This window comes from Lissotriton helveticus, chromosome 5_1, assembly GCF_964261635.1.
Source record: "Lissotriton helveticus chromosome 5_1, aLisHel1.1, whole genome shotgun sequence".
NCBI classification, from domain to species: Eukaryota; Metazoa; Chordata; class Amphibia; order Caudata; family Salamandridae; genus Lissotriton; species Lissotriton helveticus.
Genome location: NC_136065.1, coordinates 1,703,414,924 through 1,703,430,625, shown reverse-complemented (window position 1 = coordinate 1,703,430,625; position 15,702 = coordinate 1,703,414,924). Strand labels below are relative to the sequence as shown.

The following is a 15,702-nucleotide window of genomic DNA, read 5'->3' as shown; positions in this document are numbered from 1 at the left end:
CATTTCGCATCTTATGCACTATAGGTTTAGCGTTCTCCTGGAGTATAATTTTATGCTCAAATTTCCTCAAACAGCCTAAATCCCCACCAAATAGCTCGGGAAACTGTTTAACTTATTCACAATTCTCTTGAGTTAACAATACTCATGGATGATTGGGATCTTAGAATTATCCCTAATGCCCGTTGTTCCTTTCAGCCCAAAAGTGACTTCCCTTTCTCCACCACATACACTTTGGCTGACGTTTATCTACAAAGGAACTCTAAGTCTAAGATTAGATATCCAAGTATCGGTAACTTTTCACCACAATAACCTTCTGGTTCAAAGTCTTTAGGAGTAGATTCAGGGGAGTTTAGTTTATCCCAGGTAAGATTGTCAATAATAGTTAAAGGTGAAAAAGAATCCGCCCAAAATTGAACCTCCACACCACTCACACCAACACAACACTTAGGTGGATAATAATTTTCTACAGACACTGCAGCTACTGTATGCGAGTGTTTCAGGGTCTCATTGACAATCAATATTTCTACTTTTTTTAACACTATTGTCTGATTCCACATATCGAGAATCTAACCCCATACTTCTCACCCTATTTACTGAGTTTCTCCCTCTGCTAGCTGTACTCATTCTGCACACTTTTGCAAAATGAAGTGATTTGTTGCATTTGCTCTATCATGACCCTGTATGAATGCCACGGGAAGGGGGAACAAAACAGAGTAGACACAAAAGAAACATCATGCAAGTGCCTTCTGTGTACCATCGTATGACTGGCAACCGAATGTGGGATGAATGAATCCTTTCAGTTCCTGAAAGGGACTACAACTCCCAGAAACCCTCCATTGAACTAATTAAAAATACCGCCCAATCATTAGCTCGAGCATGTAAAAGACCCCGCCCTCAGATTATCAGGTGCTTGACAATCCGAGTCGGAGTTGGATTCCAGTACAAACTTTGATAACACTTGCAGGACAGCAAGCATTCTTTCTGCCTTTTCCGGTATTCACTCCAGAGAGCGAGCTTTGTTGATGTCTACATTCAACAAGCACACAAGAACGCAAGCTTTCCTCATTACTTCCAGCAGGACCTGGTATTGCCGAAGCTGGTGCGCCTGTGGTACTCTTTCGGCTTCATTGTAATGCATTGTCTCTTCACGAGGTGGGTGCTTTTTGCCAAGTCCTGCAGCTGATGTTTTGACCGTTTGGTGTTCATCATTAGCTGAACCCCTCTGTTATTTTCCTGCCTCCTGGGCAGGTGATGTGTCTTCAAGGCCCCGTAATTGGAGCCTTATTCTTGGCATGGTCTGTGTCAGTAACAGGGCATGACGAAGAATAGATACAACATTAAAACAACGCAACAACTAAGTAAATTGGTGCTTGCCTTTCCTTTGGATTGAAGTATTGTATTCTTTCTGCTGGTTTACGAAGAGACTTTCAATCGCATTGTCCTGTCCTTACCGTGACTCTCCTCTTCATTACAGTTGGTTCTTTCCTTTATGATGCTAATCTGGTCTTCTGTCATAAGGACTGGATATATTCTCACTGCGTTGGATGATTGAGGTGTGAGGTGAATGTAAGTAAGCTTTTTGGTAGTCAGCACATACTGACGATACAGGGTTGGAAGCATACAGTGCTTTCTACATTATTTTGTCTTACTACAGAACACGTATACAAGGATGACTTTCCCAGAGGGAATAGGACTGTGTTTTCCTTCCTCCCTCGGGTGACGCTTGCCTGTCCCCCACACAGCAAGCTCTTCTTGCGAGACTATTGTCGTCGGTTTGGCTTTGAAAGCAGGGTGGAAGCTCCACCCATGCTTCTCATTGGTGTGCATCAAAAATGCGCGCTTTACATTGAAGGGAGGCATGTTGGTTCCCTCCCTGTCTCCTGCTCGCCATGCCTGCCCGGACAGGCACAGGGTCAGAGCTGATTTGCATATAGCCAGTGTCTAACCCAGGGTGGTGTGGAGTGCAAAAAAACGATGGATTTAGGCCCAGATCCTTGTACTGGGGTGAATGTATGACATTGTTCTACATTCTGTCCATCAACTGTGTTTTTTGCAATTTTCCCCCCGAGTGGGCTGGGTATGCTCAGACGTGAGTCCCAGGCTCTCCACACCACTGGAGTCAAGCTATCCAGGCTGATGAAGGCTGATAGCCAGAAACCGGTCCTTGGATCCTTGATTCCGGTCTGGGAAAGACATGGCTTGGTAGTTCGGACTGGACTGTTCCCATGAGGCACAGGGTCAGAGCTGATTTGCATATAGCCAGTGTCTAACCCAGGGTGGTGTGGAGTGCACAAAAACGATGGATTTAGGCCCAGATCCTTGTACTGGGGTGAATGTATGACATTGTTCTACATTCTGTCCATCAACTGTGTTTTTTGCAATTTTCACCCCGAGTGGGCTGGGTATGCTCAGACGTGAGTCCCAGGCTCGCCACACCACTGGAGTCAAGCTATCCAGGCTGATGAAGGCTGATAGCCAGAAACCGGTCCTTGGACGCTTGATTCCGGTCTGGGAAAGACATGGCTTGGTAGTTCGGACTGGACTGTTCCCATGAGGCACAGGGTCAGAGCTGATTTGCATATAGCCAGTGTCTAACCCAGGGTGGTGTGGAGTGCAAAAAAACGATGGATTTAGGCCCAGATCCTTGTACTGGGGTGAATGTATGACATTGTTCTACATTCTGTCCATCAACTATGTTTTTTGAAATTTTCACCCTGAAAAGTTTTGGCAACACAGCAATGAACAGTTCTGTATGAACTCTGTCCCTCAGAACATTTGCCATTTACGTTCGAGACATAAGCAGTATATATATATATACCAAATTAAAGATACATACAACTACATTTGTGGTTTTATACGTGTTGAAGATTTGATTTGGGTCCGGGTGTGTTCTAGAGTCACTGTTAGTTGGTCCAGACAATTGACCTGCTCCACAGTTGGAATCTATGAATAGAGGTTTCAAGTTGGATTGTCTTACTGATATTGATGACCTGTCAAATTCCATGATTCTATATCTCTATTCTTTTCCTACTGTGCATAGAGCGGGGCCTCAATATCCTGAGCTTGGTCGTGGTGAGGTGAGGTCCAGTCCCCCATCAATTAGGGTGAGCAAATTCAAAATGGTTTTACTCATTTGCATAATATTACAAGGAATTCACATTGGAACTAGGGATCAATGTCCACATAGAGATGATTTCACAATTGGTGTGTTTTGATTTCTCAACAGAGGTAACTTGAACCCATTGATGTGGAGGAACAGACTGTATTTTCTTTCACTGCACCACAGCAAGTATTTTCACTATTTAGTTTATTCTCGCATTTATCACATGAAATAATGCAGTAGCAATTATAAGAACAGAGGCCCTGAAGAAAGCCTATGGGAAGTAGACCCCGTTTGGCTGAAACATGTTGGCCCCTTTGTGGCAGTTATTTGTTTAAGCTGCATTTTGCGCTGTTCTGTTTTTAATGAAGGGTTGTGTCCTCGTCTTTAATAAAATTGGTCCTTATTAGGACACAGCATCTTATTTTAACTCACCTTTTCCTTTGCACGGCGAGCTTCTTCTTACTGCTCCAATGGGGAAATGAAAATTAATCGCCTGTTGGATTTTTCTTAGTGATTTTTAGGTTGGGTCTTTACCCTTGTGCAGATAGGCATGGTGTCCTCTATGATCAAGCGGTTCACCATGCCTCCAAGCTGGTTGACCAAATGATAAAACTGATCACTGAGAATAGTTGTTGGTTATCCAGATTTTCAGCACATGACTGATCCTAATCATGCTATCACTAACAAAGTGTTGGTTCCGTATGCGAGTTTCCTTGTAATTTAGCACTTAACACATATAGTTACACTCTACCATTTGGAGATGTTTTTGGTCTTTTCAAGTAGATAAGGCCTGTTAGACCCCTGGTTTGTTGCGTTGTTGTATATAGCTATCCTTAAGCCATACAATAATGTAGTACACCAGTATCGTCCAGGCACCACTAACTCCTCTGAAAACACCCCCTGCGTGGAGTTCAAAACCCGAAATAATGTAGCCCTAGACGTAGAGTAGGCTCACGCATGAGCTCTGTTAATACTTGATGCCCAGCAGTCTTCACTCTATCAGCCAATACACGGTTTCGGTGACGCGAAAGCCCTTCGATGACGTCCATAGCCGTAGCAACCCAATCAAGGGTTTGCAGTTTAATTGGGCTGGAGTGGTTGTGAGCAAGGCCCGTGTGGGGTTTGTTAACCTCCAGCACCTGCACCTCTTATGAGCTGGAGGCCAGCGCTCGATCCTTGGAGTAACCACCATGGCAGAGATTGAAGAATGAGTGGTAAAAAGCGTCTTCGGATTCCTGAGGAGCCCTTTATGGGCCGTGTCAGTGCTGGATTTCCTGGAGCAGCGATGCTCAGGTAAGGCGGGCGGAGGGAGTCGCCCCTTTGAGGGGCATCTGGTGAGGGGAGCCGCAATGGTGCTAAGTAGGCCTTATTCGTCAATCACCGAACATCTGGTGCTTTTATTTCCAATTTTTTGCAGTATTGTCCGTGGTGCAGGAAGGAGGTTGCCGATTTCATATAAGCTACCACCAACTTTCTTTCCATCTTTTATAAGTTGCCCACAATAAAGATTTCAACTCTTGTTTAGCACTGGGATTTACTCTTTTTTAGCTATTTAAATTTAAATCGACGATTCTGAACTTTCTTTAGACGTTAATACTAGAGTGTACTCTTGAGTGATTTTACTGCAGAAAGTAAAAAAAAAAAAATATTACGTGTACATTGATTTTCTTTAAAGCCAACAGTGAAAATATATCTATAACAACTTTGGAGTAAAAGAACGAGATGTCTGTAATTTGCATGTGGGGGGGGGGGGGGTGTTTTATTTGCCTTGTTAAAATATCCACAATACCATAATTCAAGTTCTCAAGGGAAATATAATTTACACATCGCAAACAGCCCTCTTGGATGTTCCCACTGGTGGTACCTTTTCTCTCCACGTAGACAGGTAAGAGTCATTTATTAAATAAGGTAATTTTGAGTGGTTGTTCAGAGGACCACCAAACTACTCCTAGAAACAAGAATTTGCAATGCAATTGGTCTCGCATTTACGCAAGTTTGAGCTATTGACATTGCAAATAACAATGCCTTTTATTTTTGTTTTCGTTTTAAAAACATAACTAAAAGGCATTGTAATTTACAATGCCAATAGCTTAAACTTGCGTAAATCCGAGACCTATTGCATTGCAAATGCTTGTTTCCCTTTGCACTGCGTGGTGTCTTTTATACAAGCTGTGCATCACTCACTCGCAGGAGACACCATAAGAGGGAAAGGGTTGAAAAGCCTCAGACATCGCCCCTGCTGGATTCAGGTTAGTGGTATCTCAATCTGGCTCCCTGACATGCTCATTATAGCAGGACAATTAAAATTATTATTCATGTGTTTGGCCACATGAATTGTTTTATCTAAAGTGGAATCCTTCAAGTTAAGTAGTTTCTCTTGAATTTTTAAGTTACCTAATCTGTTTATCATTTGATCGCTTGTGATTTCGTCCCTCAAATCTTTAAACTTGCATGTGACAGCTAACCTCAGTAGAGTGGATACATATTGTCCAACTAACTACCCAGGTTCCTGACCGTGCAAAAAAAACGTGTGTCTCTCGGCTAAAACACTTTATTTTTTTCTGTAGTTCTCTACCAAGGCTAAACGAGCATCCTCATACACATCTGCATCATCGTCGTCTGATTCATTAGAATCTATATTCACTGGAGGAAGAAATGTTTTTAAAACTTTCCTGCCTTCCACACCATAACAAAATGCACATCTGCCCCAATTGCTTCAATATACGTTAAGAATGTTTCCTTCCAATCATCCCAATTTGTGGAAGGCGAACCCAGATCTTGTGAGAACTATGGTGAAGGAAGAATACTTGCACAGCCATTATTAGCGCACAATCGAAAAGGCAAACACACTACCAATTTGTAATACCCAGTACGTAGCCACCGTTTACACCGTGTACCCACAGTTGAAAATGACTAGTGTGCCTGTCACTGCATCGTAGACTGACCAATTTAAATATATCAGCACTCAATCTATGCAGGTGTGCTCTGTGATACAGCTCATATTCAGTACAAGGAAAACAGCAGTTATGAGTTTAAGTCATCTGTGTTCCCTCAAAGGCACAATCTACTTTTGCCTGCGCAAAAACTGAGTCTCTGCTTTTGGAGCGATTGTTATTCCAGCATGAGACTTACCTCATGTGAGGGCATCTCCTATCCTTTCTTGCAGTATATACTCAATCTAAAAATACGCTACAGAACGGTGTGTACATTGCGACATCGGCATCCAGATCTTGCAGTCGCGCACACATCTCACTACTTCTTTCCCAGCCCACGATCCGTACGATAGTTTCTGCCACCATACTGTCGAGGCTGGACTACGGAAATGCGCTCTACCTGGGCTTATCTAAAGCCTTAACAAACAGACTGCAGGTAGTCTTAAATGATGCGGCAAGACTAATCTTCAGACTTCCAAGGAGATCACATGCATCCCCGCTGTTGCTGAGTCTTCACTGGCTACCAGTGACGCAAAGGTCGGATTTAAAAGTCTCTGTATAGCCCACAAGGCTATCTACGGGCAAGCCCCTTCCTATATCAAGGAAAGACTAGTCATCTACAGGCCCGAAAGAAGCCTAAGGTCCTCCGAGGCTCAGTTGCTTGTATGTCCTCGGTTCAGGCTAGCCACAAAAGGAGGGAGATCCTTTTCGGTCCAACTGCCCAAAATGTGGAATGAGCTGCCTGAAGCCCTTCGCAAGGAAGGAAACCTGCTTCGCTTTAGGAAAGCCCTAAAGACAACTCTATTTAAAACAGCGTTGAGCTCAGTATAGATCCAACGCGCCTCCTGTTGCTGCCCGGGCTGTTATGTCATTGCGGTCAAAAGCGCCCTGAGACCTGTCGGTGATTTGGCGCTATATAAACCGACATTAACAATAACAATAACAACAACAACTGCATACAACCGTTGCTATGATATGCTTCCTGAAGTTGAAAAAAGATGGCAGCACGTCAACGTGAAGAAGCTACGTGCCACCGTAATACTCCAGTGGCCTCACTGCGATGTTGCTAGAATACGCTTCCTGAAGCTGAGAAAAGATGGCAGCACATCAACGTGAAGACGCTACGTGCCTCCGTAATGCGGGCTGCCCAGGGTCCACGAAGAGAACCCTTCCAAGGAGGCGGCCCCCCTTAGTGCCACATGATGGCACACGAGGCAGCCGCCCAGTGTTTGCGACCCCCTAAGGGTCTGCATGCCTGCGTCACTTCCAGGCAGGAGGGGGCGAGGCACTGGGCACCCTCTTTTCCCGCTGCCCTGATGCCATTTGGATGTGTCCCCGGGATCTCCAAGAGCTGGCTCTGGTGAGTGCGCTTACCCCTTAGGTAAGACGTAGAGCCCGGCCATTGCCGCGGCAGCCTTGGGGGGGAATCTCCTGGGTGCTTAAGGCAGAGGTCCCTTCCCCTGGTCGTGTCCAGCACACGGCTGTCTGGGTGAGAGCAGGAAGTGGTCGGAGGCCTCTAACACCTCGCTAGCCCAGCGAGTGCCGTGATCCGGCATGGCGTGGGTCCAGTATGCTGGGGGGGAGGCCAGCAGGGTTCTGTCCTGGGGTGCCGGCTACTAGGCCCGGCCTGTGTGGGCTCAAGGTGGCCACACTGCGAGGCTCCTCCGGAGGGGCCTGGTTAGGGCAGGGTCAGAGGGCGCGCGCCCGAAGCGGGGGGAGGGGGGAGAGCGGAGCGCTCGCCTTGCCCACTCTCCCACGGAGGTAGTAACCCACCATGGGGTACAGCCGGGATCTGGCTCAGGGGTCTAGTCCCGCGTGGGTCAGAGGTCACGGGGCAGCGAAGGTCGCAAGGCCCCCTCCCCCCCGGCTGTGTCGCTTCTGAAGGACCCGGGTGTGTGGCCTAGGCCCTAGTGGGCCGTTTCTCAGGGTGGGGCGAGTCGCTCAGCTGTCCACCCATCCTTGGAGTGCGGCATACAGGGTCACTGCCAGCAGGGGCTTGCTGAGATGCTGGGTACCCTCGGCCATGCTTAGGCACAGTGTGTGTGGGAGCCTAGGGAGGCCCCCGCCTTCCTCATCCTCTGGTCGGCGGAGTAGGGTGCAGGATCGAAGCCCACGCGAGTCCGCTGTTGCAGGGGGGGAAGCTATGAGCGTCGTGAGTCTCCCCCGCTGGTTTTCTAACAGGCAGTCCATTCTCTGGGCCCCGACCCGCTGGGTGCAACGAGCTTTAAAATGTACGCAAAGGGTTCGAAGCCGAGGACGCTGCTCCAGTGTGCGACGGCCGTTCGGAGATGCGCCGGGCTTGTGACTCGGGGGGGTGACTGGCGCTTTCATTCCCTACCAGCTTGTACCTAATGCCGCCTCCAGTGCCGCGTTGGCATGGGAGACGTTATCAGTTACCCACTTTGGTTCCCGCCTGTCCTGAAAATTAACCAGCATTCGTGGTCATATTTGTGACGCGCGATCCCCTTTAGGCTTGAATCTTCCTTTCATTAGGGGTCCCGCCTATGTAGACAGTTGAACGGCAGGTGTTGGTGGATAACTGAGAGGAGCAATATCCATCCCGAAGCAGGGCACTCCTCCCCCTTTACCTATCTCACTGCCGGTTTTTGTGTCGCTGCAAACCCGGCTGTGACAGTAACAGGGCCTCAGCCCGTGTGGAACTAGCAAGCATTGATTATACCAGCTGTCCTGACTTGCGTTGGATGTTACTGGTTACTCGTATTTGGATGCAATGTAGGGCACAGCTATACACAGGTCGGGCGGCATACCGGCCTATGCAAGATTCTGAGCACGTGTGTTTCCCGTGCCCCCAATTACGTTGCGGGGGGCTGGGCCCAAGCAGGCGGCGCAGGCACCGTTCCCTCAGAGGGGATACCGCAGGGTAGGCCTTGCATAATAGGATTGGGCAGGAGGCGGCAGCGTGGCTGTAACTCTGATACCCAGACAGCATGTTTTCGAGGACCGATAACACTGTGGTGTCTCCATGGCTATGCTCACCGGCCCTGGCTCGACCCACAATGGCCCGGTGGCAACGTCCGCAGACAAGTACCAGGGCACCAGGGTACCAGGGTTGGACCTTGGGTAGTAGAGTCTAGGGAACAGGGGGGATAGGAAGCTTTTTCAATATTATACACAAACCTTAAGTGCTGCTTATTTATCTTATGCAACTAACAACCATTGACAAAGTCAATAGTCTCGACTTGTTGTAGGAATGAGGCTAGCAGTGTTTTTGCAACTGGGTGGCGTTGCCGCATTGTGTTACATTCGGAAGGGGCCTCTCAATTCAGTTATCATAATTTTATAGTGTGTGTGTTGCACAGTGGTATCAAAAGTAAGATCTGCAGAAATTATTTTATTGTCTGCGGAAACATAAACCATTGACACAAAGAAGTTGCAGCTGATTTACACTTCCCTCCTCTTGCAAGAGTTGAAGTCCAGATGCTTGCCTTGGTTTTTTGCTGATATGCAAACAACACACATTTTATGTAGCAGCGGGCTGCAGCCGTAATTGTGTTCATCAACCTCATTATAAGAGCATTAATGTCCGGACACAATGTTACAGTAGCCGAGTATGTATATGTGTGTATCCTGTCTCCAGGGTTATTGTGGCCAGGGCTACACTGGTCTAGGGCCCACGGACTGGTTGGGATCGGGTTAGTTTGCCAGATGCCATGGGCGCCCAACCAAAGTGGTGTTGATTTCACCAACACATGTGCATTCATGGGTTGCTGAGGTTCTCGCCGGGGTGTGGCGGGTCAGGCTTCCCAGTGCACATTTGATTTGGATTTATTGAGCAGTTACATAGTGCAAACTTTCTTCATTTAACTGGCATTAAATTTCAGCCTCGTTTTGCTTAAATTCACAAATGTGCGAAAGTCAACCCTGGACTTTCAGAAGTGCAGCTCCATCACTTAATTGTTGGCGTCAGTGGCAGAGTCTGGTAGTAAAAGGGGAGCGAACTTATCGTACTATGGATTATTTTCATAGTCCTACTTTTTATATGTACTAGTGGCTAATAAATATTTACAAGTTGCTAATTTAACTCAAGCATATGATACTACCATGCTATGTGTAGCTATCCACCCTGTAAAGGCAGATTGGGAGTGTAAACGTCATTATGTTTAGCTAGTAGAGTGCTTTAATCAACTATTGATGTAATAACCGTCACCTGCTGTGCGAGAATATATCCAGGGCGCATCAAAACTGGTGTCCCATAGGCAACGTCACAGAATTCTCCACAGCAGCACCCGTCGTGCTGCCATGGGTGCCGAATTTTGATCCTTCATACTCACTTCTGAGGCCACAGATTTCTGAGCTCTGATGGCTGAGCCTTTACATATCAGAGTAGGATAGTCTCCAACGGTGAGCAAGCTATGGGCATGCCTTGCCAGATCATTTTCGGATCTGTCACCATGCAAGTGCTCGCCAGGGTTGAGCATGCATAGGGCTGTGCAAAGGTCTGGTCCGACTCTGCAGAGCAGTTATACACTGGTTCCGGAGCCATGTTACAGGGCTTCTGTTATACATCTTTCCCTGCCCGGTCAGCTTTTGTTTGTGGTTTTGTGCAACATCCAAAACAGTATCTCAGACCAACACAGGACCTCAAGAATGAGATTTGGTGGGGGGTCATATATTATTTGCAGTAATATTAGTGAGCTGCTGCTGAGTTCCTATGTTGAAAACACGAGTCACTATCCCTGAATATTGACACAAACACAATTTGAATTTGGCTGGAGTGCTCGTCAGTCCAGCAACCTGGCAAAGGAGGGCGCTTAGGATAACGGTGCATGATACTTACCCCTTAGGTACACATGGGCCAGCAGGCGGGGACGATTTCTACAGTAATAGGAGCAGGCTTGTTGATCTATACTTTGTTTCAATCTGTAGGGATACACGTGCTTGAACTATCAACTGGTGGATTTAACACTACCCTCATATACATAAGTTGTATCACAACATCACCAGTTTCTTATATTCAGGGCCATTGGCATTATGGTGATGCAGCAGCTCTGCACAGACCTTTGGGCCTGCATTAGCCGCACATATCCTCCTCTATTATGGCCCACGCTAAGACCATTCTGCTCTGACTCCACTTTTGGTCTGGCTGATACGTTAAAGCCTGTTACTTGTTTAATCTCATTGGGCACTTGGTGGCACGTCCATGGCTATGTAGTGTTTCTGTCTTAGCACGAGGGCCAGGGATTGGTTTTGCTGGTTTCTACTTGAAGGTCCGGATGTGGACAGTGCTGTCTTCTTCAATATGCATAAATCTTTTGTATGCGGGACAGGTTTAAAATTCATTTGAGAGCCACTTCAGGGGCATTCAGGAGCTACAAGTAGCTCACGCATTACCTGTTTGCGAATTTTGATCGAAAATAATGTGCTCCTCCCACAATGTGAGGACCACGTCGCACCAATCAAGGATGCAAGGGAAGTTTTAAACATCTGGAAAAGTCCTTGATGGTGGCTAACGGAAGGATTGTTGAAAGTAGATTTCCCTTCCATGAGTGAGGTTGGACTTAACATCATAATTATCGCTACAAGAGGTAGGTCAATAAAAGGTATTTACGAATAATCATGAATTGGCACACTGGGGAGGTTTAGGTTCAGATAAAGATATGGCCACGGATCATCAGAAAGGGCACGGCTATTCGGAACCGATTCAAAGGGACACAGCTCCCTTACAAGGGGTAGGGAGAAGAGCAAAATCCGACCAGGCTTGGCTGCAGGGTATTCTGTTACACCCTGCTGGGAGATAGATGTATGGCCCAGTGGGTCTGGTCGCCCCTTACCAGGCCCTTCGGGGGAGGGGTACTCTCTGGTTCATGCTGACAGCACGCCCCTTATCATGCACGCCCCTTATCATTTTGGGGTTGAGCGGGTATGGAAGGCATGATCAAATGTCAGGCTTGCAGGTCCTGGCAGGCAACTTTGCACCATGAAGGTGGGACGAGGTAAATCCCAATGTGTTAAAAGGTACATCTGTCAACAGCCACTCAGGGGAGTGGCCGGATGACAGGTTAAGTGTTTTATGTACATGCGATTGGTGAATATACCACAGTCACTCCTGTGAGGCACCTGAGGTTTGTTGGAATGCTGTGTTATTAGGCAAATATGTGCAAGCTGGATTATGTTATAGAATAGTATGCAGTGCTCAACAAAGGGGGTTTTGCAACCTAGTATTTCTTCAAGTTGCCAGGACCAACAGTCTGGGAATAGGGCCTTCTTGGCATCCTGTAAGTGGGGAATCCAGGCATGCGCTGGAACAGCTTGCTGTAGAGGCTGCGACACAGACTAGGGAGATGTGTCTCCCCTCCCAACATTTTTGGCCATACACCTGGGAGGCAATGACTTGACTTTACTGGGTAGGTAGATACGGCTACCAGAAATGAAACCCCCCTGGTGGAAGTTAAGCAACCAACTGCAGGCACATGTGTTAGGATGGCCAGAGATAGCTCCACTGTTAGTGTGAATTGGGACCGGTTAGGGGTTGCAGGAGACTCCTCACGCAGGAGAGTTTACAGTGCCAGGCGCAGATTCACTGAACAGTGGGGGTTTGGTTTATCAGGCATGGCCTGCTGCATGCTAAGTCCACTGGGATTTTTGAAGAGGATGGGGGGCACCTGTCCAGAGTGGGCATGGACTTGTTTTGCTGAACCTCGGAGAGGCCCTGGAATCAGCAGGAAGGAGGTAAAGAGGCCTACCTTGGTTGGGGGTCCTGGTTGTGACGGTGGCCACACCCAGAGCTGTGGCGGAGTTACAGGGCAATCCAGACGCTGTAAGGTACAGAGGGGTACCCTCTGAAGGAGCACAACAAGGTTGCTAAGGCCAAATATCCCCAGGGAGGTCCTCGCTTTGGACCCTGGAGGAGCGACGGCGCCCCGTTAGTCCTAAGGGCGGTTGTGGACCTGAGCAACCGGGGGTTGCCTGGAACGCTCTGCCCCCTTCTGGGGGCGTCAGTAATGGGGTGGCCTAGCGGTCCACCGGTGGGAGGGGTTATCCCCTCCACCAAATCTGTCAAACACCAATTGGCTATGGCCACGGTGTAATCTGGCTCATCAGGTGGGCAGGCGGCGAGGGGCTGCCTGCCCTGGGATCGCCCGTAAGATAACCCACCATGTTGGCATATTTGTTATGCAAATAAACCTGCAACAATTTTCTCCAAGGTGTCTTGTCTGTTTATTTCTCCAGGATATTGCAGTTGGGGGGATGAAGAGTGTTGCCTATATTGGCACTATACTCCAGTGATCTCACCGAGACTTCCTCCTCCTACGAGGACGTCGCCACCTACTGTGCCAAACACTCCGGAATCAAGGACGTCACTGAATTTCACGTGAGTGCACGAGCCATCACAGTAAGTCGCTCTCGCTGGCCACAACGTCTCTCTTCGTAGCAGATTTCAGATGTATACAGCAAATCGTACGGCTCCGTTCGCCGCTTCCAAAAGTCAATCCGTGATCCAATTGCACAACTCATTCCCCGGTGAAGTGTGCAGCGTCGCTCCAAAAGGCTGGAAATATTGAGTTCAAGGGGCCGCAAAATCCTCAGTTCCTACTCACAAGTTAATCCTTAGTTCATACTCATGAGTTAAGTTCATCACGAACACCTGCCCATCCTGTTAGGCGGGTCCCATCCTCGTCACCATTTTTGTGACACAGGACACGCAGAATATGAGATTATATCTTTATTGGTAAGCAGGAACGACCCCTGGAGCTCCTGGAGATCCTTTGCAACAGTGCCTTCAACTAATCACCGAACGTTCTCTGCCACAAGTCGAAGACACAGGTTCCATCAGAACCCAGCAACCATCACCAGGAGACATTGGTAATTTTAAATTCTAGAATATAACAGTTGCAAAGTCAGTTCAACAATGCCATGGTCTTAACAGTTAATTCATGGCACTACTTTTCAGATCACACTGTATGCAAATTAGAGGGACCTTGTAATTTCCCAGTCTGGCTAAGGCCCCACAAATCGTAAAACCTGCCCTGCTTCCAATGCACAGACTTTTCTGAGAGAAAATGCATGAAATGACGTAAAATAAACTATATATCATATGATGAGCCTTGACAAAGCAAGACATGAAACCTGAGTCAGAACGGTGCTGACACATATCCTTTAACGGTGACAAAATAGTGAATAAAAACTACCAACAATAACCAAGTCACAAAACCAAATTATCTGAAATAGGTTGAACTTGATTTTAAACCTGTCTTTGCGCACACTCCTCTCTTTGTCAGATACTTTCTCCATTTTTTGCTTATCACTTTAAGGTATACTTGAATGTGAGTTAAAGTTTGTAGCGCTTATCTACGGTACATATTTACATCGTGATTATATAGTGGAAATCTCTTTCTAGTATAAGGTATATCTCAACGTCTATATGGCCATTAAGGAATTAAAATATACAATATAATGTTCAATAACATTTCAGTCTTCATTTAGATCAAAGTTAGAAACTAAATATATACGTTTTCACAACATGCAACGAATGTCATCGCTCCACCAGAGGGCCACAACAATTACTACATCAACGAATTGGTTACAAAGTATTTAATCCCATATTCGCTACATCGTATATTACCACTACAACTATATAAGGTGACCTGTCCACTATTTACACTGACCGTCTGAGAATTCAGTCTAATGTCCGCTGTTGATCTTTTCACGGATGTCAAATTGTCCGTAATTTCGGCACTTCCGGGTCGCACAACAACCGATCCCACTGCTGTGCATACGTAGTGGGAACGTTTGCTGCACTGCCAGCCAATCCTAGTGCGCCACTCACAAATTCAAGGTGCTGATTGGCTACGGAGTCTGCACGTGTCTATATTAGAGCCATCCTCCTGAGCACTCTGAAAGGAGCGCCCTGTTTAGAGAAGGCTGGGCTTAGTTGGAGGTGGGTCGCAGGTGTGTCAGTGACGCTAGGTAGGTGATAGTCCATCTCTGTTCGGGATGGGCCGGTTTCTGCAGCCTTACCACATGACGTGATTGGGAGGGGGTAGTGCAGAGCAGGGCTGAGCTTTGGGTTTTCCGTGGGCGATGTTTGAACGCATTCAACCTTTCTAGTCGCGGACATAGGGTGGTCGGGTGCGTGGTCTTCTCTGAGAGACCTATCGTGGATCTGAACATTAGAAGCTGTTAATTTTCGGGGTGCTGTAAAGCCACAGTGGCAATTTTTTCTGAGTTTTCTTTATTTCGTTCTCCTGTATGTTAGACCCGCCTACTCTCTTTCAAAGGTACAGGTACATTGAGGTGATACCAGTGCGGTTGTGATGTAATTCATAGAGTGTCTGTGTTCCTGTCCCTCTTGCACATTGTTATCCTTGAATGAAAATGTTTCAAGCATTTGCGGCAGGACACGGAGGCGAGGTGGGTTATGTAATGTCGTTCTTTTCTTCCCCCTTCCACAGATGACAGATGCAAGTTGTGAGCAAACTGTATTTATTGGATTTTACAGGTCGTGCTATAACAGAGCGCCGAGCGTGTAACAAACACCAGCTCCGGTCGCTTCGCTCGTCTCTCTCGCTTCGCGCTCTTTCTCCGCTTCGCCTTGCGCATGCGCTAGTGTTCCGCCCAGGCTCCGGCGCACCGCGTCATCACGTCGGGTGTCGGAGTCTAGAGCGCAACACTACATATCTCCTTCTTTTCCAACAACAGAACAGA

At 47.2% G+C, this 15,702-nt stretch overlaps 1 protein-coding gene across 2 annotated transcripts in view; it reads right to left on the bottom strand.

The window, feature by feature from the left end:
- Positions 1–14,763, bottom strand: part of BCL2L2 (BCL2 like 2) — a 212,701-nt gene extending 197,938 nt beyond the window's left edge. The window contains exon 1 of one of the 2 annotated variants that reach the window (XM_078644981.1): positions 14,664–14,763. The gene's annotated coding sequence lies outside the window, so the exon portion shown is untranslated. The remainder of the gene's footprint in view (positions 1–14,663) is intronic. The other variant, XM_078644982.1, reaches the window with a different exon arrangement.
- Positions 14,764–15,702: the final 939 nt, after the last annotated feature.